Raw genomic sequence first — 24,884 nt, 5'->3', positions numbered from 1 at the left:
CTTATAAGGTTTGGACAACTGAGCAACGTTTTATTTTCTAAGAAACTTGTCAAGTGAAAATTTTCGTCATTGTATTAAAAGTATCAGTTTTGGCAGTTTAAGGACGTATGTACGTCACGACAATAACTTTGAAACCTCAATTAATTTTTACTTTGAATTAGAACAAAAATATTGAAGTTTCAGGAATGTTTTTGAAGTTAAAAAACACGTTTTGTCTTTCATCTTGTGTTTTGTAAATGTTTAAGTATAAATGCCTAACAGTTTATATAATAAAGACACATACAAAATATATTAAGTAGTGGAGATTATGCTTGTTACCAGCTCAGCGGGACTTGGGGTCTTAGTTAAAGTCAAAATCTTTCTTAATCTGTTCCTGTTTAATGTAAAAACAACTTTTAATCAACATAGACTAAAACGTTTATAATTTAGTACTAAAGCACATAGAATTACAAACATAGCAAGCTATTATTTCTGTAATTAACAGCTTATTAGGAAGGTTGAATGAGTTATTTGTGCAGAAGATACATTAAACGTCCATCAGAATTGGTTACGTTATTACTTATGAAACGGAAAAAATTTTGGTCAAGGTGTAAAACGCTAATTATCGCTAATACGCTAAAGCTTAGATAAACAAGATTTCGCGTCGGAGAAGGTTAACGTTTGCTCATAAACGGTTATTTTAATACACAAATACACGTCGCATTGTGAATCACAAAAAATAAAATACTGTGAAAATTGGTTTATGAAAGTTAAGAATACAAATATTTTTCCCGCTTGTTGTTTTCAAAATTAGTTAAATATACTCGGAGGGACACGAAGGGATTTACGAAGGACACGAAGGACATGATGTAAAGTTCTGTAAAACTAATCTCTGAAAAGTCAGCGATTTAGTACAATGAGATTTATAGCAGGAAGATTAAAAAAAACATTGTAGAAATTTATGTCCAGAATAAAGTTTTCTGAAACGTACAGGTTTATTCATGTTTCTCTGACCACTACAGTCCCTTACTGTGATATTGTTTATATATTTGTTAGAAACTGTTCGTCACTGTAACGTTTAACAAACTCATATCTAGTTGTTTTCTAAAAATATAGATTCAAAAATTTACTTATTTTGAACTATGCTCGATTTATTGTTAACCAAGTGTATGTGGTGTTACGACAAAAAAATGTGATTTATTTTTTTATTTCCTTGTGATAAATTAATCGCGTAGAAAAAAGTTTAAATATTCGACGTTAACGTAACTGTGAAAAATGAATAATTATTTCACTTTCAATTGCCTTTTCTCAACACGTTTCAGAATTTCAGATCCACATCAAAGATAAACACTACATTATCTGGTGAAAGCTCTCGTTTCTTTACGTGATTCGTTTAACAAACATGAATAAGTTTGAAGTAGACTTTTAACATGTTAATAACAAAATGCGTTAAATTTTATTATTGCTAATGTAAAGCGTTAACGAGATCAGAATTGTTGTCAATTTACGCAAAAGATACACGTCGAATATCTGAAATAAAATGTTCAGTAGTAACCTACAAAAATAATTCTTTAATATGAACGAGACATAAAATATCTGTGAATTCACTGTACTGCCAATCTTGCCTGTCACTAGTGTAATCTTACCTGGATTACCTTTATCATTATCCAGTTATCCTCATGCAGAAAGACGTTCTGGCTCTGAATCTTAACTTGCTTTGATTGTTCAGTATTTCTAGTTGTATAATCATTAGGCCTTGCTTTTACCATTTCTTCAAACAATCGTCCAACGAGTGACTCAAGTTGGCGCTGTTCGGGCTCCGGCTAGGACTAACCTATCAAAGTCACAACAGACATGTAGGCAGAGTGCTTCAGGCCGATTCTGTTGAAGAAACGAACAGATCCTAAAGTCACTAAGTTTCGCTAGTACTGCTTGTGACTGCTGAGTTGACTTTATAAATTGGGTTTAATAGAACGTATATAAATCATCATTCTGATGCAAGAGCATTTATATTCAATACTCAAGTCACCTTTAAGTGCTAATAATGGAAGGCAACGAAAATTATTGCGAAATACATGAAACAACTGATTGACATTAAGTTCTTTCTTAAGCCTAAACCTAAGGTAAGTGAACTTTACTACTTCTTTATGTGTTTTGGTTACCACCGACGTAAAGTTTGTCTAATGAGGCTTAAAACAAACAGACGCCTTGAGGTTACTTCTTCCTATATGTAAAACGTTCACTTACTCCACGCTGGTTCTTGCCTCACATAATTCATATTTTACTGAGACTGTATTAATTATGTACGAAGTGGTTTATTTTCGAATTAATTACTTGATAGTTAGAGAAACATACGATGACTCAATCCCACAATACAGTTCGTAAAAATGATTACAGCGACGTCTGAAACGTTTCACAAAAATGTCAATTGATTAAACGATTATTGTTTAATTAACAGAGCGTTAAAAAGAAAGGGCTATCAAAACGTTTCGTCAGTTGTGATTAAAATAAATATTAACCCTAATTATTTAAGAACAAGGCGCTTACTGGTGAATACATTTCACGAATGATAATTGTACAGTGATTAATATTCAAGGGAAATTTTAAAATATTGTTATAAAGACATGTGAGTGAAAACATTGGGGGCTTACAGTTTAATATTTTGAAATTTTTTCTATTCGAAAAATCCGCTTGAATTTAAAGAAATCAAGACTCTAAAAAAGAAAAACTCATAAAAGGACACAAAGCTGAAATGGTAAACATTTAACTTAAAGTTGAAGATGGTACGAGGTGGTTTTTATAACATTTCTTCCACAACTGATTTATTACAACTCAACAGTTTGTTCTGATTCATTGACCGAGCAATGTTTCAATTAGAAATTCGATAGTTATAACTTGGGTATATCAATTTGCGTGGATTGCAAGTTTTTTATCTTGATTGAAAAACAAGAACATCTTATTAATGAGAAACAATACAATGAATCAACTGCCCAACTTTTAACATAGGTGTAACTGGACGTAATTTGATCGCTAGGTTAAATTAACACACAAAAAATCACATTCCCTCGTCCCTAGACATATAAAGTAAAACAAACACTTTTTGTGAAGAGAACGTCACCATACAATGTAATAGTTATGGAATTAATACCAAAAATCACCTTCCCTCGTCCCTAAACATATGAAGTAAAACAAACAATGTTTGTAAAGAGAACGTCACCATACAATGTAATAGTTATGGAATTAATACCAAAAATCACCTTCCCTCGTCCCTAAACATATGAAGTAAAACAAACAGTGTTTGTAAAGAGAACGTTACCATACAATGTAATCGCTATGGAATTAATACCAAAAATCACCTTCCCTCGTCCCTAAACATATGAAGTAAAACAAACAGTGTTTGTAAAGAGAACGTTACCATACAATGTAATCGCTATGGAATTAATACCAAAAATCACCTTCCCTCGTCCCTAAACATATGAAATAAAACAAACAGTGTTTGTAAAGAGAACGTTACCATACAATGAAATCGCTATGGAATTAATACCAAAAATCACCTTCCCTCGTCCCTAAACATATGAAGTAAAACAAACAGTGTTTGTAAAGAGAACGTTACCATACAATGTAATCGCTATGGAATTAATACCAAAAATCACCTTCCCTCGTCCCTAAACATATGAAGTAAAACAAACAGTGTTTGTAAAGAGAACGTTACCATACAATGTAATCGCTATGGAATTAATACCAAAAATCACCTTCCCTCGTCCCTAAACATATGAAGTAAAACAAACAGTGTTCGTAAAGAGAACGTTACCATACAATGTAATCGCTATGGAATTAATACCAAAAATCACCTTCCCTCGTCCCTAAACATATGAAGTAAAACAAACAGTTTTCGTAAAGAGAACGTTACCATACAATGTAATCGCTATCAAATAAAAAAATATTAACATACGATACCTGAATATCGTATTGAGGACGTTATCAACTCACAACGTGCAAAACAAATGAAAACAAACCAAGAAATCACCTTCCCTCGTCCCTTAACACATGAACAAAAATAAGCACCGTTTTATTAAAGAGAGCGTTACCATACGTAGCAACCACTATCGAATAGCTAACTACAATTTACTGTTTATTCAGTTTCATATTGTTTTCTTTAAATTTAAAAACGTTTTTAACATATGTTTTTGAGAATTATCGCAGCAACAATTGAAATGTCTTATCTTGGTGAATAATCAACATTCAACTGAAAATATTGTAGAATCCGAAACGTTGCAAACCAATTACCACCAATAAATAAACTCAAACAAAATAGTTTTGTTTATTGTGATAAATTTAAAAAAATGCACACGCCGTTTAAAAACAACAGCAACTTAACTCACTCGTGTGAAATAACCCAAAATTACATGGAGTGTAATATTAACAACTATACAACGTTTTGAAAAATAATTAATTCACCAAATGTTTCTTACAGTAATATTTTCATTCATATTTTTTTAATTTTTAGAAACGCAATTTGCTGAAACCATGTTTCAAATTAAATTAATTTTTTAGCAATAGATAGAAGTTGGAGATTTTCTTTCCTTGTCGTTGTGAATGTTCAAAATATTTATACTTCAGTTACAAAAAAACACGGTTAAAATGTTCGATATGAGACTGCTGTAAAATATGAATATTACTCGTTGAAACAGATCAATAACTCATCCTCAATCGTTAACATATCGTAACGACAAAATCTATAGAATAATAAATATTGGATTTGTTTTGAATTTCGCGCAAAGCTACTCGAGGGCTATCTGCGCTAACCGTCCCTAATTTAGCAGTGTAAGACTAAAAGACAGCTAGTCATCACCACCCACCGCCAACTCTTGGGCTGAATCGTCAATTATAACGTCCCCACAGCTGAAAGGGCGAGCATATTTGGTGTGATGGAGATTCAAACCCTCGGCCCTCGGGATTACGAGTCGAGTACCTTAGCCACCTGGCCATGCTGGGCCAATAATGAATGTAAAAAAGAAACAAAAATCTCAGTGGATTAATACATTTCGGTTAGTATAAAACTGTTTGTTGTTGTTTGTTTGAGAATTAAAAGAAAAACACGACACTTCTATTATCCTTTAAAATGTTCAAACGTGTCACTTCACCCTCACATTTTGATGTATGCCTCCTACATTCTTGTGAAAATTTTAATACATGATTAACGTATTCTTGTGAATACTTTAATTAAAAATTAGGAAATGTAAAACACATTTGACTTAATCGTTTACACCTGTGGCCTGGCATGGCCAAGCGCGTAAGGCGTGCGACTCGTAATCCGAGGGTTCGCGCCCGCGTCGCGCTAAACATGCTCGCCCTCCCAGCAGTGGGGGCGTATAATGTGACGGTCAATCCCACTAGTCGTTGGTAAAAGAGTAGCCCAAGAGTTGGCGGTGGGTGGTGATGACTAGCTGCCTTCCCTCTAGTCTTACACTGCTAAATTAGGGACGGCTAGCATAGTTAGCCCTCATGTAGCTTTGTGTGAAATTCCAAAAACAACAAAACTCGTTTACACCTGGTGGAAGTCCGTGTAATTACCTTATTGTGTGTGTGTGTGTGAAATTTGCAGTTTCATTGGTGTTAATTTTATTATCAAGTGATGTTTCTGGAGTAAAACGTTTATGACTGCGCGTGTTACTTAATACTATTAAATACTTTCATTTAATACTTAATTTGTGAAATTTTATCGCAACCACATGGTCGACTTGAAATTGACCGGCTTTTTTTCTTGTTTGAATGTACACAGAGCTCACAAACGCTAATGGTGCTTAGCACTAATGCTGGTCTGCCATAACTCGCTCTTTATCAAGTTATTTAAGATTAATAGCAATTTCGTGGAGGAATAATGAACTGTGGTGTCATTTGTCCATCTGCTGCCCCACCTATAATACGTTACTCCTGTGTTGAAATACATTATCAAACCAAGTAGCCTTACCATAAAACTCAGTTATTTTCAATTCAAATACAATTTCACTTGTTTCACTTCAAATTTAATTATTTCAAGATTTTTGTTCAACCGCAATCTAACTGCAGATGTTTTATTTAAGGTTTATTTTAAGGTTTATTTAAGGCTTATTTTAAGGTTTATTTAAGGCTTATTTTAAGGGTTATTTAAGGTTTATTTTAAGGTTTATTTAAGGTTTATTTTAAGGTTTATTTTAAAGTTTATTTTAAGGTTTATTTAAGGTTTATTTTAAGGTTTATTTAAGGTTTTTCATCATTTTTTCTTTTTTAAGCTTAACGCCAATTGGTAATTTAAAAATATTTTGGAGAGGAAGGTTTGTTTCTGAATTTAGCGCAAAGCTACATGCGTGATATCTATGCTAACTGTCCCTAATTTAGCAATGTAAGACTAGAGGGAAGGTAGCAAGTTATTACCATCCACCGCCAGCTCTTGGGCTGCTCTTTCACCAACGATAGGGGGATTGGCCGTCACATTAAATGTCCCCCCGAATGAAAGGACGAGCATGTTTGGTGTGACGGGGATTCGAACCAGCGACCCTCGGCTTACGAGTCAAGTGCCTTAATCACCTGGCCATGTCAGGCCGACTAGAACGAGTTGTCTGTTTGTTTTTGAATTTTGCGCAAAGCTACACGAAGGCTATCTGTGCTAACCGTCCCTAATTTAGTAGTGTAAGACTAGATGGAAGGCAGCTAGTCATCACCACCCACCGTTAATTCTTGGGCAACTCTATCCCACTTTTCGTTGGTATAAGAGTAGCCCAAGAGTTGGTGGTGGGTGGTGATGACTGGTGCCTTCCATCTAGTCTTAAACTACTAAATTAGGGACAGCGAGCGCGAAATTCAGAACCAGCCAAACAAATGGACGTTTGGTGCTGTCACCATAGCTGCCTTTTCCTTAACCTCTGAATCCAAAATTCGCGCCAACTGTGAGTAGGTGACCCTTGTAAAGTTTAGGGAGAAATATCTAGTGTAACAAACAAATATTTACCTCTAAGCCTTCATCAACGGGAAAATGTTTACATCTGACATTCCTCTGCTGTATATTACATTAATAATATTACATATGCTTTGACCGATAGTTCTCATAATTGGGTTACCTCAAAATTATAACTAAAATGTTTTTGAACAAAATACAGTTTTTGAACAAGTGATCGGCCTTTATGTAATTTTTTTGGGGGGTTTACAAAACTGTAATATTTTCATAACATCTTCAAATGAGAAAGTCTGGGAAACTAAAAATTTGCTTCTGAGTTTTTATGATGATGGTTGCCATACGATCATAAGAAATAAAACGCGAAATTTAATGCTTGTAGAACCGAACGTTATTCTATTGGCTGTATGTGGTCAACGCGTTAAAAATGTCTTGTTTTATTGTCTTCTACCCAATGTTACAGAAAAGCTAAGAGCACAAAACTATTCCGAAACTTAGGAACAGTTATGTGCAGCTATTCAACAGCACCAGCCGACAACCTTTATCAGGCAGAATAGAGGGATTGACAGTCATTCTATTAGCGTATCCATGGTCTCAAAGTGCGGAGTACCTACCATGAACATTTGGATTCACGACTCGAGCAACTACACCATCAGGCAACACCCGGCTATGCGAAACGTCATGAGATGTGTATAAGGATCTGGAAGTTTCATTAACTTTTGCTTCACTCGCTGCAAGTACTGATACATGTGGTTGTTTTGATGCTTTCTTTGTCGTGTAAATGAACCGAAAATAACAAACTGTTTAATACCAATGTCAACCATTGGATCACGCACACGGCGTGGATTAACACTTTTATATACCTGTCTATGAATCCGAAGACTTATGGTTCGCATCTCGTTACCCCTCTGGGGGTTTCTAAAGATAAATGTTTATTCTCAGAGAAACTTCCAGAGAACAGTAACCTTAGTTTAAATAAAGTGTTTTATCAGATACACCTGCTTCCTACTGGGGCTTCTGGGGAGGTTCACCCTTGACGTTTACTGACAGGTAGGGTTATTTAAGCTGCTTAGCGTCCTTCGGTAGGTGACGCTTTCGTTTGTTTTTCGTTTCTTGAGGAGATAATGAGGGACAGTTTAGTGCTGCATTGAGACATACTTTATGGTGAAAATATATACAGATAGTGGTTTAAAACTTATTTACGGTTGTAAGCCAGTCACGTCATGGGGCTGAATTTGTGTCTCATAATCATAAGAGTTCTTAATTGAGTAGTGGGTTGCGTCGACTTGTTTGATGTATACGTCATTTAGATTAAACTACACTTTGGAAGTATGAAAACTACGCTGTGTTTTGTGCTTAATATATTTTACTCATGCGTTTGTTAACGGCAACTAGAATTGGTTCTTGCATTTTACACTTACTATTTAACGCACCCATGGATTCAAACAAAATACAAAATGCATTTTTGTAGCAATGGGTGACGAATCTGCGCAGACCCGACAAACCAACCAACGCCGGTCCATAAGTACCAGTAAGCCTAAAAATGATTAAAACTTATTTATATCTTTCTTTATTTAAATGTGTTTTTTTTAAATTATGCCATTTTTTCTCACTTTCCTTATTAATCAGTGTTACACATGTTATATATTACCCTTATTAATCAGTGTTACACATGTTATATATTACCCTTATTAATCAGTGTTACACATGTTATATATTAATAAATAAATAAATAAATCTTCGAATGAAACTCATGTTCTTTTTTGTAAGATACACTAATGCAGTTCTGGTGCTTTAAAAATATTGTCTGGTGTGTTCATACGTTCGCACTACAAAAGTTACGTATTAAACTGTTTGTGTTTGTTCTGGATTTTTGCGCAAAGCTACACAAGGGCTATTTGCGCTAGCCGTCCCTAATTTAGCAGCTAGTCAATACCATCTACCGCCAACTCTTGGGCATCCCCATGCCTGAAAGGGCGAGCATGTTTGGTGTGACGGGGATACGAACCCGCAACCCTCAGATTGCGAGTCGAGTTCCCTAACAATCTGGCCGTGTCAGGCCTATGTATTAAATATAGTTGACAAGTTCAATATATGTAACCAACTTGTTGAGCGAGTGTATTAACTGAACGGTATAATACGAAACCAACAGAGTTATTCAATGTTTAAATAATGACTTCTTGTCTTGTTTATGAAGTGTGCACTTGTTTTGAACTTGACCTTTATAAGAAGTTCAAATTCAGGGATACCACAGTATCCTTTAATTTAGTTTTAATTGTGAAGTGTGCTTCATGGATTATTTACTGAACAAAAAACAGATGACAGAACAAAGTATTTTAAAGTACCAAAGTCTATTCTTCATGATAACATGACCAGTTAAATTGTTACGATATGGAGTCGTTAGGTTAATCGTAAAACATTTTATGACTTCAAGCACTGTAGGTTATTTTATCAAATTAATATAAAATCCAATTTTTTTTAATACGGTTCTGTATGCACCTTTACAGAAACTGTAAACGTCTTAGTGGTTACTTCTTCACTTCACGCGTCAAATGGGCCTGAATGGCCAGACGGTTAGGGGGCGTTCGACTCGCAATTTGAGGGTCGCGGGTTCGAACCCCCGTCACACCAAACATGCTCACCCTTTCAGCCGTGGGGTTGTTATATGTTAGTAAAAGGAGTAGCCCAAGAGTTTGCGGAGGGTGGTGATGACTAGCTGCTTTCCCTCTAGTCTTACATTGCTAAATTAAGGGCGGCAGGCGCGAATAGTCCTAGTGTAGCTTTGCACGAAATTCAAAATCAAACAAAACAAAACACGCGTTAAATACGTAACGTCATGGTCTACCATAGAATCAGTTCCTTATTAACACATTCTATATTTTTAAGCTCACACGGTTTTTATAAGGCAGCGGTAAGTTTGTTTCTATTTTCTACCATAGAATCAGTTCCTTATTAACACATTCTATATTTTTAAGCTCACACGGTTTTTATAAGGCAGCGGTAAGTTTGTTTCTATTTTCCACCATAGAATCAGTTCCTTATTAACACATTCTATATTTTTAAGCTCACACGGTTTTTATAAGGCAGCGGTAAGTTTGTTTCTATTTTCCACCATAGAATCAGTTCCTTATTAACACATTCTATATTTTTAAGCTCACACGGTTTTTATATGGCAGCGGTAAGTTTGTTTCTATTTTCTACCATAGAATCAGTTCCTTATTAACACATTCTATATTTTTAAGCTCACACGGTTTTTATAAGGCAGCGGTAAGTTTGTTTCTATTTTCCACCATAGAATCAGTTCCTTATTAACACATTCTATATTTTTAAGCTCACACGGTTTTTATAAGGCAGCGGTAAGTTTGTTTCTATTTTCCACCATAGAATCAGTTCCTTATTAACACATTCTATATTTTTAAGCTCACACGGTTTTTATATGGCAGCGGTAAGTTTGTTTCTATTTTCTACCATAGAATCAGTTCCTTATTAACACATTCTATATTTTTAAGCTCACACGGTTTTTTATATGGCAGCGGTAAGTTTGTTTCTATTTTCTACCATAGAATCAGTTTCTTATTAACACATTCTATATTTTTAAGCTCACACGGTTTTATAAGGCAGCGGTAAGTTTGTTTCTATTTTCCACCATAGAATCAGTTCCTTATTAACACATTCTATATTTTTAAGCTCACACGGTTTTTATAAGGCAGCGGTAAGTTTGTTTCTATTTTCCACCATAGAATCAGTTCCTTATTAACACATTCTATATTTTTAAGCTCACACGGTTTTTATATGGCAGCGGTAAGTTTGTTTCTATTTTCTACCATAGAATCAGTTCCTTATTAACACATTCTATATTTTTAAGCTCACACGGTTTTTATAAGGCAGCGGTAAGTTTGTTTCTATTTTCCACCATAGAATCAGTTCCTTATTAACACATTCTATATTTTTAAGCTCACACGGTTTTATAAGGCAGCGGTAAGTTTGTTTCTATTTTCCACCATAGAATCAGTTCCTTATTAACACATTCTATATTTTAAGCTCACACGGTTTTATATGGCAGCGGTAAGTTTGTTTCTATTTTCTACCATAGAATCAGTTTCTTATTAACACATTCTATATTTTAAGCTCACACGGTTTTTATAAGGCAGCGGTAAGTTTGTTTCTATTTTCCACCATAGAATCAGTTCCTTATTAACACATTCTATATTTTTAAGCTCACACGGTTTTTATAAGGCAGCGGTAAGTTTGTTTCTATTTTCCACCATAGAATCAGTTCCTTATTAACACATTCTATATTTTTAAGCTCACACGGATTTTATAAGGCAGCGGTAAGTTTGTTTCTATTTTCTACCATAGAATCAGTTCCTTATTAACACATTCTATATTTTTAAGCTCACACGGTTTTTATATGGCAGCGGTAAGTTTTTTTCTATTTTCCATACAGTGTTTTCTATATAAGATTCTTGATCATTGGACGCTAAATTTGTGAAAGATATTATCGGTATGTTTTTCATGGACAAACTATAGAAAAAGATCTGGTCTTCAATGAAAACAGTGAACTGTCGAAGCATGTGTAAATGTGCAAAATCACCTGTTGATATGAATGTGAAATAAAATGAAAGAGAGGCTTAACACAAAATAAAGAATTTAATGTTCACCTTCCGAGTATCTCGCAGAATTTACTCGACAGATTCTTTCAGAATAAGAATAAAGAGTGTCAGAAAACGATTGTATAAACACTGCTGCTAACAACAGAAAGAACTGCATACACATAAAAAACACAGGTGTATGTGTAAAACGTTGGATTTATACATATAACATGGAAATTACTGAAATAATTACACATATAGAAAACAGAGGTATGTGTGTGCAATGTTGAGTACATACATATAACCTGCTAACCACAGAAATAATTACACACACACATAGAAAACACAGGTACATGTGTGAAACGTTGAATACATACATATAACCTGCTAACCACAGAAAACACAGATGTAGAACATTAAACAGCGATAATCACTTCACCACTTATTGTTGGATTTCGACAGTGTTTCTGTCATGTAGGTTTAATGTGTTTTCTCACCGCTAGGTTCTCTGCTTTACTGAATATGAAGTAATTACTATAAACTGTGCTGTTTGTTTTAAAGGGCGTCTGTGTAACACATGAAAGCTATAGAGTTATTTACGTCTAGTGTTAAAATACTTAGACACTGCAAACTAAGCTACGTGTGATAAAACGAATGCTTATGTTTTATTTTATGATAATGGCAATAACATAATTGCAGTAGGTCGACATTAAACTAAATGTTGGAACTAGTCATAGGTAACTTTAAGACACTTAAGTTCTACTTATAAACGTTTTAACTCACATAGAAATTGTTAAATTTCCTTTCATAAGTGCATCACTTTCCCATATATTTTATATAATTAAAGTTATAAAATTAAAAAAATATATTCTGTCCTAAGTGGTTAAAATATTATTTGACGACGAAACTCGTTTAAAGTATATTTATTTCTAATCAATGGTTTATGGTAACCTCACATAATTTTCTGAGCAACTAATTCAGTAAATAATTTTGTACATTTTTTGACTTACGTGGTTTAGGAATCCGCTTAAACATTCAAAACCAATGTTTGGTATCTGAACACCTATTATTACTTGGAGATTAAATCTTTTTGTTCCTTTACTGTAGTTGAGTTTCTTTGTTGATTCTACTCGTTGTATCGTTATAAATACATAAACATTTGTTGTTAATTTTACTCTGTATTGTTATAGATACATAAACATTTGTTGTTAATTTTACTCTGTATTGTTATAGATACATAAACATTTGTTGTTAATTTTACTCTGTATCGTTATAGATACATAAACATTTGTTGTTAATTTTACTCTGTATTGCTATAGATACATAAACATTTGTTGTTAATTTTACTCTGTATTGCTATAGATACATAAACATTTGTTGTCAATTTTACTCTGTATTGTTATAGATGAATAAACATTTATTGTTAATTCTACTCTTAATACTGTTATAAAAGTATATACATTTGTTGTTAATTTTACTCTTTGTATTGTTATAGATACATAAACATTTATTGTTAATTCTACTCTTAATACTGTTATAAAAGTATATACATTTGTTGTTAATTTTACTCTTTGTATTGTTATAGATGCGCAAACATTTGTTGTTAATTTTACTCTTTGTATTGTTATAGATACATAAACATTTGTTGTTAATTCTACTCTTAATACTGTTATAAAAGTATATACATTTGTTGTTAATTTTACTCTTTGTATTGTTATAGATGCGCAAACATTTGTTGTTAATTTTACTCTTTGTATTATTGACGCATAAACATTTGTTGTTAATTTTACTCTGTATTGTTATAAATGCATAAACATTTGTTGTTAACTTTACTCTTTGTACTATTGATGCATAAACATTTGTTGTTAATTTTACTCTTTGTACTATTGATGCATAAACATTTGTTGTTAATTTTACTCTGTATTATTCTTGATACATAAACATTTGTTGCTAATTCTATTATTTGTTTTGTTATAGATGCATAAACAGTTGTTGCTAATGTTACTTTTTGTATTGTTATTGTTGTTTTAAAATATACCTTTTTAGAGCTAAGCCTCTTTAACGTGACAGTTCAGAAAATAACTGAGCACATTTGTGCTTTGAACAAATAAGAAAAGAAAACCGAAACTGAAAAATAAAACGTGTCTGTTTACAATATGATGTGTACTCGCTCAACTTATGTTATGTTCTAGTTGAGATTAAAAAGCAGAATGATTTTTTTCAGAAGTGATATCGTAGATTCTGAATACGTGGCAGTATATTATACTTGAAGAAATCAGACACATTGAAACATATAGTGCGTTCTTCACAAAATAAACATTGTATTATTCTCTTGAGTCGCTGTTGATAAGTCTAATATAATTAACGAATACATTCATTCCTTTTTCAGTAATAAACACACTTTCTTTAGGTTATCTTATAAAATACGACGGAAAATGACCGAGTAAATTACAACATGGCATTGAGCTGATGTGTTCAAAGTTTGCTCCAGTCCTCGTCTTAACATATCTAAAAGAAATTATGTTATCAATATCTCTTCAAACCTTTTGAATACGGCGTGGTTAGATTGATGCAAACTGCATTATTTCGTAAATAACTGAAATACATCAAGTAAAACATAGAGATCCGTTTCTCCGGAATCTGTAAAGTTCGATCAATAGAAGTTACGAAAATTAATTAACGTTACGTCCAATATTTTGCTTAATATTTATCGCCCCCTGCGTAACTTTTGCGCAGCGTAGACTAACTGACAACCGTAGGCGCGTTTCTTACCTGGAAAATTACCCTGTCATAGGCGAAGGAACTTGTTCTTTAAAATGGTAGCTTAGTTTCTTATTTCGAAGACGTTAGCATGCATTTAGCAACTTTGCGTGCAAAACCGAACATTAAGAATATTGGTACTGTCAGGTCAACGGTCGAAAACAAAATGATGGCTCTCCCCTACGTTTTCAATATAGAAACTTTCCTTTATTTGTACCTAAGCAAGATGAACACCAATGAAATTGCATGACTCAGACTATAACTGTTCTAATGGCAATAAACGAAGGGGTAGCTTGAGAGATATTGGTAAAGGTGCCACCAAATCGTGAAGCGTAGATAAAAGGTACGATCGGCCTTTACAATTCACGGATGTTAGCATTTGTTAAGAAATATAATAAACAATTATTGAATGTTAAAGCTACGTTTAAGGCAGTATGCAGTCGTTCGTGGCTTAGTTCATTTTTCTTTTCTTTTTTTTGCTTTTCTGAATTACTTCAACGTAAAAAAAAATCCCGCAGTGCGGCCTACCGAATTGAGACCACGCCTACACGCGTCACTTTTCAGCCAATGAACGAGTTGCCGCAGCGTTAAGCATAAATCTGTCGAAGAAATCACACTAACTTCCAGTGAGTTTGAAGTCAGATAAGACGATGAAGTAACCAGTTAGATTGGTATGCATTGCCTTCCGAGCGAAATGGTCTCTCAACCAATCAGAAGCAGACGTTATTTTTTTTTGTTCTGCTCTAACGCTGCATTTCTACGGGTTGCAAGCTCTGTTTGGCCTAGCACAACAAGAGGATAAAACTTCCGAAAGTTCTGGAAATCGTCGTTAATCAGTGCAGGCGCAGTGTTTGGTATCCTTTCACCATCAACCGTGCCTAGCATTCGATTTCCTTTCGCACATTATAACGTCAACACTGAAAGACGATTCCTTTCTGCACGTGAGATTAACTGAAAAGATTTATAGTGAAAATGCAAATCCGAAAATCCCTCCATTCCTCGAGAGACATATATTAAAATTTGTGTCCACAGTAGAATTACAAGCTCTGTCAAAGCCGATATATTTGAACGTACATTAAAAAAAAACAACATTCTCCTATCATTCTACTATCGTTACATTTAAATGCAATCTAAGGGCTAGTGATAATTGTGTACTTCAAAATACGTACACATAATCATACACCGAGTGTTACAGAAACAATAAATAACGTTTCGTTGGACTTAATAAAAATACAAGTAAACTAGCATGATGCCAATATCCCATTTTCAATGGGTTGGTTGTCTGTGCTGTATCGAAACAAGATATGTTTAGGGTTATAAGCCCTCGGAAGTACTGTTGAGCCAATTGAATTTTGAACAACGTTAGGGTAGTGGTTTAATTTTGAAACAACACAAAACTTAATTTGGATATAATCTCTAATCGTCGTAAGTTTGTTCTAAAATGGTTTATACAGTGAAATCGTGACACTCAATTTATATTATTATTCATATATATATTTGTCATGTGTCTGAGATATGATAAAAACTCTCTCTTATTACCTTCTCAGAAGATCTGAATAGCTCTGTAGTTTCAAGACTTTTCCAGTACAGAATAACGAAAATATTTCTTAACTCAACCACTGACTTCCCAGTTATTATTACTTTCTTAAAGTTGGATTTATATAAAAAAAAGTAGTAAAGTATTTTCTTTGAAATTATTTTGTTTTCCTTTTCTATCTTCTGTTTAATATAGTCGGTTCCTTCCAACACCTATGTCTTACCAGTTGATTGTGACAAACGGTCCAGATATGTTTTGAAACAGATTGATTTATGGTTGTATGTTACAATGAAGCTGGTGTTAGTTTTTGGTGTTGGAAAAAGATGAAAATGAATGAACTTATCAGTTAGATATAGAACTTATCAGTTACATCTAGAACTTATCAGTTACATCCAAAACTTATCAGTTACATTCAGAACTTATCAGTTACATTTAGAACTTATCAGTTACATCTAGAACTTATCAGTTACATTCAGGACTTATCAGTTACATCTAGAACTTATCAGTTACATTCAAAACTTATCAGTTACATCAAGAACTTATGAGTTACATCCAGAACTTATCAGTTACATCCAAAACTTATCAGTTACATCTAGAACTTATCAGTTACATCCAAAACTTATCAGTTACATCTAGAACTTATCAGTTACATCCAGAACTTATCAGTTACATCTAGAACTTATCAGTTACATCCAGAACTTATCAGTTACATATATAACTTATCAGTTACATCCAAAACTTATCAGTTACATCTAGAACTTATCAGTTACATCCAGAACTTATCAGTTACATCCAAAACTTATCAGTTACATTCAGAACTTATCAGTTACATTTAGAACTTATCAGTTACATCTAGAACTTATCAGTTACATTCAGAACTTATCAGTTACATCTAGAACTTATCAGTTACATCCAAAACTTATCAGTTACATCAAGAACTTATCAGTTACATTCAGAACTTATCAGTTACTTCCAGAACTTATCAGTTACATTCAGAATTTTATCAGTTACATTCAGAACTTATCAGTTACATCTAGAACTTATCAGTTACATCCAAAACTTATCAGTTACATCCAGAACTTATCAGTTACATCCAGAACTTATCAGTTACATCCAGAACTTGTCAGTTACATTCAGAATTTTATCAGTTACATTCAGAACTTATCAGTTACATCTAGAAGTTATCAGTTACATCAAGAACTTGTCAGTTGCATCCAGAACTTATCAGTTACATCCAGAACTTATGAATTACATACGTAAGATATTTTTTCTAACTTTATTTATAAACTTCTATTCAGTGTTATAATATCATAACGTATATACAATTTCTTTTGATACTTAGGAGTAAACATAAACTTCTATTCAGGGTTATAATATCATAACGTATATACAATTTCTTTTGATACTTAGGAGTAAACATAAACTTTTATTCAGTGTTATAATATCATAACGTATATACAATTTCTTTTGATACTTAGGAGTAAACATAAACTTCTATTCAGGGTTATAATATCATAACGTATATACAATTTCTTTTGATACTTAGGGGTAAACATAAACTTCTATTCAGTGTTATAATATCATAACGTATATACAATTTCTTTTGATACTTAGGGGTAAACATAAACTTCTATTCAGTGTTATAATATCATAACGTATATACAATTTCTTTTGATACTTAGGAGTAAACATAAACTTCTATTCAGGGTTATAATATCATAACGTATATACAATTTCTTTTGATACTTAGGAGTAAACATGAACTTTTATTCAGTGTTATAATATCATAACGTATATACAATTTCTTTTGATACTTAGGAGTAAACATAAACTTCTATTCAGGGTTATAATATCATAACGTATATACAATTTCTTTTGATACTTAGGGGTAAACATAAACTTCTATTCAGTGTTATAATATCATAACGTATATACAATTTCTTTTGATACTTAGGGGTAAACATAAACTTCTATTCAGTGTTATAATATCATAACGTATATACAATTTTTTTTGATACTTAGGAGTAAACATAAACTTCTATTCAGTGTTATAATATCATAACGTATATACAATTTCTTTTGATACTTAGGGGTAAACATAAACGCTAGAAAATAAATCACAAACTGTTCTAAAGCGAAGGGAAAGTAATTCTTATATTATTTACTGTACATTATAACCGTAAAATATTTTTATCATATTGAACTATTATTTAGATTTGAACTGGAGCCTAAAACTAGCAATCTTGTCTTATTTAGTTTTTAGAGAAAAAAACTTTATGATCCAGTTTAAATGAACTTATTAATAAATATTGTGATGATAAAACTGATTTAAAATTGGGTTCCTAGTTTCTTTCTCTACGTGTTTCATGCCTTCATATTAAGTTAATATAGCAGTATTAAACTCACGTATTTCAATTTGTCTCACAGCTGTAATAAAAGCAAAACTCTAACAAATTTTGAAAAAAAACTTCTTTGAAATCTCAGATAATTCTGTATTTGTATAAACCAAAACATAGAAACTATACATCAGAAGAGGGTAAACATTGTGATACAAAGGTAAAGGCAATATATCACACATGCGTTATAGCTGAAACTTAAAATCCTTTTGAGCCTCGTATATCATGTGCATCATGTCCAACTATTTTTAAATAAGGTTGCCTTATTAACAATGGCCTTGGTCTACGTGGAAACAACTTATTAATAATTAGCTGCGTAGTGCTAGTAAGAACGCAATCGTTTATACAGAACCAGTAAACAATTTATTAAGAATTAGCTACGTAGTGCTAATAAGAACGCAATCGTTTATACAGAACCAGTAAACAATTTATTAAGAATTAGCTACATAGTGCTTGTAAGAACGCAATCGTTTATACAGAACCAGTAAACAATTTATTAAGAATTAGCTACATAGTGCTAATAAGAACGCAATCGTTTATACAGAACCAGTAAACAATTTATTAAGAATTAGCTACATAGTGCTAATAAGAACGCAATCGTTTATACAGAACCAGTAAACAATTTATTAAGAATTAGCTACATAGTGCTTGTAAGAACGCAATCGCAATTTATACAGAACCAGTAAACAGCCTATTAAGGACTAGCTGTGTGATGCTAGTAACAGCACAATCATTCACACAGAGCCATATGTAACTGATGAAACAGTGAAGTTACATAATAAATTTATATGGTTACAATTGAAAATAGCGCAATTCTCTTCTTCAGGTTATATTATCAAAGATTGGAATAAAATATGTTATCCTACAGTGGGGAGTTTATTGTCTGACTTCATCAGGTTATACGGTTATAATCCAAGTGATTTCAGTGTTTAAACGTTCAAAACCAAAGTAACATATTTCTTTTCTTTGTCACGTTTTGTCTTTTCAGGAATAAAAAAAAATACTGCTTTTTTCTTTACCTTTTTTAGGCTTAATGGTTTCTACGAATACGCCTATTTTACTACTTACCCAAGTAGGTATGAGTGAAGCGTATTCTTCTAGTGTCATTGAAAGACAGTGCAGCGGAAAGTTTTAACAACCAAAAATCCGAGGTTTAGGTTTCTTTTTGAGTGAAAGTAAGTAAACCTACACTCATTCTCACGTGTTTTGAGCGTGACAAGTGGTGCTTACGTAAAGCTCTCTTTTAATATCATACATGTTAAACCAAAACAATTAGTTTATATATCCAAGTTTACGAGTATCAGTTGCACGTCGAATAAAGGAAGCAACGTATCACGTGTGATGTTCAAACGGTTTAAGATTCCGTCCTGTGGAATCACATGTGACACACTGAACACGTTTAGGGTAAATCACGTCACGTTTTTATCTTAAACATTGAGAAAAATCACTAGTTTGCTTCATAAGGCTGAATTTTTAAACTAATATGTATCATGTCTAAATTTGGTAGGCTATTACGTTATTTTCCAGATCGCAGACTGATCATTTCATATGGTTAAATTATGATGAACATCTGATTAAGCTATACATTATGATCTTTATTTTAAACATTTACGCAAACCTTCAAGGAACTAGCGTCGCTTATTGTGTACAACTAATTAAGTTATTCCTTATGCTTTGGTTTGTTTGTTTTTAGAAATATCTCAATAACCTGATTCTAAAATTATAATTTGATTTATTTATATGACTTCTAATTAGTAAGACAAACGTTTTCCTTATAAAATTTAAGGCGTTCGACTCGTAATCCGACGGTCACGGGTTCGAATCCCGGTTGCACCAAAGATGCTCGCCCTTTCAGCCGTGGCGGCGTTATAATGTTACGGTCAATCTCACTGTTCGTTGGTAAAAGAGTAGTCCAAGAGTTGGCGGTGGGTGGTGATAACGAGCTGCCTTCCCTCTAATCTTACACTGCTAAATTAGGGACGGCTAGCGCAGATAGCCCTCGAGTAGCTTTGCGCGAAATTCGCAACAAACGAACAAACCTTTTAAAATAATAATTAACGCTTATAAAAATAATCCTGCCAATTTTAAAAACTTACTTTATGATGTCGTAACATCGATATGTAAATATTAAGGATTATAGCGTGTGTGTGTGTTTTCTTACAGCAAAGCCACATCGGGTTATCTGCTGAGCCCACCGAGGGTAACCGAAGTCCAAGGGTTAGAAGCATTATTCTATTGTAAGCCTTCGTGACAGTATGAGTGTCGGAGTATTATTAACAGTTTTATCCGAATCTGTATTGTGTTACGTATGAATAATATGGAACATTTTACCTGAATGTGTATTGTGTTACGTCAGAGTGTTATGAAATGTTTCAACTGAATGTGTATTGTGTTACGTCAGAGTGTTATGAAATGTTTTAACTAAATGTGTATTGTGTTACGTCAGAGTGTTATGAAATGTTTTAACTGAATGTGTATTGTGTTACGTCAGAGTGTTATGAAATGTTTTAACTGAATGTGTATTGTGTTACGTCAGAGTGTTATGAAATGTTTTAACTAAATGTGAATCATGTTTTGTTGCAGAATATTATGAAAAGCTCTCGGTTAAATATTTGCTAAGTTCAGTTCAATGCTTATAACGCTTTTATGTAAACGTTATGAAAATTTCCAGGTAAGCTGCCAATAAGTTCTGTGACACACTTGAACAGTTTTAATTCAGTGCCTGTTAAACATTGTGAAAAATTTTATTCACAGCTTTAAACGTATGTTTATTAAGTTTGTGGACGAATATCATTCAGTAGTTTCGCTTAAATGTTTAATAAAATCTAAAACATTTAACATTAGCGATTATTACGTAACTCTTAAATTTCAATATTATTTTCAGGTGTCGCTACTCTAAACGTAAGAAGACAAACAGAATAAACTGCGGTGTTTGGAAACGCAAATGACAGAATATCTTGTTTGAGGGTAAGTTCAATCAAATAATAAATACAACCAGTGGTGTTTTAATTAAGAACATTTAATTTGACGAAATAAAGTTACCAGTTTTTTAAAACCAAATACTTGATTAGTTACTTGTTTCGATAGACGCACAGCATTTGTTGGTTTGTTTTTTTCCGGGGGGTAATGTATCAAGTTACGGTAATTTTTGCTTTTATTTTAGTTTTATTTTAAATTTTATCCGTTTCAAAAGCAAGCAAGTTTATATTACGAGGCTAATTATTATATGGCCAGGTGGATTAAGGCGTTCGACTCGTAATCTGACGGTCGCGAGTTCGAATCCCCTTCGCATCAAACATGCTCGCCCTTTCAGCCGTGGGGGCGTTATAATGTTACGGTAAATTTCACTATTCGTTGGTAAAAGAGTAGCCCAAGAGTTGGCGGTGGGTGGTGATGACTAGCTGCCTTTCATCTACTGCTAAATTAGGGACAGCTAGCGCAGATAGCCCTCGAGTAGCTTTGCGCGACATTCAGAAACAAACAAACAGTTATTATATGCTATTTTATGTAACTTATTCGCATGTAAAGAACATTAAACATGTTCTAGAGCCTAACATTTTCAGAATCTTGTAAACTGTTGTTTCTTCATTCTATTTACACGTTAGATCGAGGGTGACTCCTTACGTACACCAATAATTAATTCAGTTGGCCCTGAACTGTTTATGCAAATACGGAAAAAAATGCAGTCTTTGAATATTAATAATAAAGCCCTTAGGCTATTTTCGAAAAAAACCAATAGAAAAAAACAGTACAGTAATAAAAACCTGCACAATGATATATTATTAAACAAACACTTAAACAGTATAGTAATAAAAACCTGCACAATGGTATATTATTAAACAAACACTTAAATCGATGTAATATTTTAAAAAAAAGTAAACTAGTTTTTACTGGAAATAAGTTTTATGTTATTTGCGATTGCGAGGCGCATAATTTCAATTCGTTCACGATGTTTAAGAGAAGGTACATGATGTATGTCTAAAACTAATGATTACGTCTATTAAGTACAACGAAACTTCCTTATTATGTATGACTAAAAGAATATAATTATTATTTACAAGGGAGGTATTCTCTCTCATGTCGCAATCTTCAATACACCTGTTCCTCGTTTAGCGTTTATGTCTGAATGCATTAAGTCTGAAAATTACACTAGCGTTTCTGCGAATCCGGCGCAAAAAAATATGATGCTCTTGTGATTTGAGCTTTTGATGGAAATGTTCCTTTATTTTACCGACCAAGGAAATTCCTGTTTGAGACGAAGATCAACTGCGCATTGTGTTTATGCAGTAAAATACCGATGTCTCGTGCCACTTGATATTCGTGGCCAGTTTGTGTATCAATAATATGATATATCATTTGATATCGTGGCACTTGATATTCGTGGCCAGTTTCTGTATTCATAATATGATATATCATTTGATGTCGTGGCACTTGATATTCGTGGCCAGTTTCTGTATTCATGATATGATATATCATTTGATATCGTGGCCAGTTTGTGTATTCATGATATGATATATCATTTGATATCGTGGCACTTGCTACACACTCACCGTATCCGTTTCAGGTGCTTATTGAACAAATTTATTCATTCGCCATCGTTTGTCAAAAATAAATTGTGAAATGTTTACTAAAACTAAAACGTAAATAAAGGAACATCAAAAGATGAAAAAAATTTGAATAATGTATTTAATTTGATAGTAATAATTGGATAATTATTGTTTGCTAAAGTTAAAGAAAAACAACAAACCTTGTTCCAAAGCAGACTTCTTTATCCAACAAAGGTGTTATCCCTGGTAGTAATATTTGGATAACTATTGTTTGCTAAAGGTAAAGAACCCTTTTTTGTAAGCAGACTTCTTTATCCTAAAAGTATGTTATCCGTGGTAATAATATTTGGATAATTATTGTTTGCTAAAGTTAAAATACACTTTGATATAAATCAGACTTCTTTATCTTACAAAATCTGTTATCCCTGCTAGTGATATCTGATTAACTATATTATGATTTTAATTTTGTTTTTCTGTTTTGTCAAACATAAAGATAACAGACTAAAGTGCCCAGTTATACATTGTTTATTATTTTCCACATTAAATATCTTTTCAAATGTAATTCTCTGGCCGAAACCAAATCAAATTACCTTATTTCCTAGTTTTGTTCATCTGTATGTTTTACGCTATTGAGGACTTTATTTTTGTCCTACAATAAAATAAATGTTTATATCTCATTCTTCATTTTCTTTACTTTAATTGTAACGATAATATATATATATATATATTTTCTCCAAATTTCTCAAGCGACATTTTTCTGTAAGTTTAGCCTGTCTTTAAGTTGTTGTAGTTTCTGTAACCGGTTCTAATTTTACCGTGTACAGAAAAAGTTAACTAATGCAATTATGTTGGAGGAAAAAATAATTTATTAGGATTATAACAATGATAAGTTTCTATCTGAAAGTAAATATTTTATTCAGGAGGAAGTCATTTGTCGAGTATGTTTTTGAACTATTTTCAGTACAGGAAGACATTTGTTGATATAATGTTGAACTATTTTAAGTATAGGAAAATATTTCTCAGTATATTATTAGACTATTTTAAGTATAGGAAGATATTTGTCGGGATATTGTTGAACTATTTTCAGTATAGGAAGACATTTCTCAGTATATTATTGAACTATTTTAAGTATAGGAAGTCATTTGTCGGTATATTATTGAACTATATTCAGTATAGGAAGATATTTGTTCGTACACTGTTGAACCATTTTAAATATAGAAAGACATTTCTCAATGTATTATTGAACTGTTTTAAGTATAGGAAGATATTTGTCGGTATATTGTTGAACTGTTTTCAGTACACGAAGATATTTGTTGGTGTATTGTTAAATTATTTTAAGTATAGGAAGCTATTTCTCAGTATATTATTGAATTATTTTAAGTATAGGAAGACATTTCTCAGTATATTATTGAACTATATTCAGAAGAAATACTTTTCTCACTGTGTTATTAAAATTATTATTTTCCCACTTGACTGATTGCTAGTCTGTATCTATTTCTTATTTACAGTTTGGAATCTGATGTCAAAGTTGAAAAGAGATCCACGTCAACGAGGCATGAAAAACCAGGTGATTCGTAGACTCTTTTTGGTCTGTACAAAACAAATTTAAGGTTTCAGATCGATGTAAGCTTCTGTACGAAATGTATTAAAAGCGAACTGATTTAAACGGAATAATAAAACATTATATTTAAAAACCTATGACTACGGTTAAATTATTTAATGTATATAGAGCGTAAACGTTCTACTGGAAAACATTTCAGCATGTTCACAAATTTGCAAAATTATTTCTATTAAATGTTTTAGTCTCCCTTACTTAATTCATTTTAACCTTGCTATTTGTTGATTGTCTCTGGCATCATTTCTGCACAGGATACAACAGATTAAACAGACGTACGAAAAGCAACAATACAGAATATTATTTCGATAAGCAAAAGGCACATTTCATTAGTGCAACGGTTTCATTGTTCTAATTTCACCGTCTTAGCTTCACGTTTACGACGTTAACAGCTTAACAATACCGTGAAGTGAAGCAATTTATTGTTATCTTTATGGAGAACAAAATTTGTATTGTATTAAATATTATGCAAAACCGTACAGGCTCGCATTATCTTAGTAATAATGATTGTAGAATTATTCTAATTT

The 24,884-nt window shown here is 32.7% G+C and overlaps 1 long non-coding RNA gene across 3 annotated transcripts; it reads left to right on the top strand.

Moving 5' to 3' along the window:
- The first annotated feature begins 1,771 nt into the window (after positions 1–1,771).
- On the top strand, positions 1,772–24,430 carry LOC143238982 (uncharacterized). Of its 3 annotated transcripts, none has more exons than XR_013020879.1 (3): positions 1,772–2,102; positions 21,080–21,162; positions 24,251–24,430. It is a non-coding gene; the product is annotated as an uncharacterized LOC143238982 (long non-coding RNA). The 3 variants fall into 3 exon arrangements; XR_013020878.1 differs by lacking the exon at positions 1,772–2,102 and adding an exon at positions 20,352–20,432; XR_013020877.1 differs by lacking the exon at positions 1,772–2,102 and adding an exon at positions 20,672–20,866.
- Positions 24,431–24,884: the final 454 nt, after the last annotated feature.

This window comes from Tachypleus tridentatus, chromosome 2 (assembly GCF_004210375.1).
Source record: "Tachypleus tridentatus isolate NWPU-2018 chromosome 2, ASM421037v1, whole genome shotgun sequence".
Classification (NCBI taxonomy): domain Eukaryota; kingdom Metazoa; phylum Arthropoda; class Merostomata; order Xiphosura; family Limulidae; genus Tachypleus; species Tachypleus tridentatus.
The sequence above is the reverse complement of the archived record's forward strand: the minus strand, read 5'-3'. Positions and strand labels throughout refer to the sequence as shown.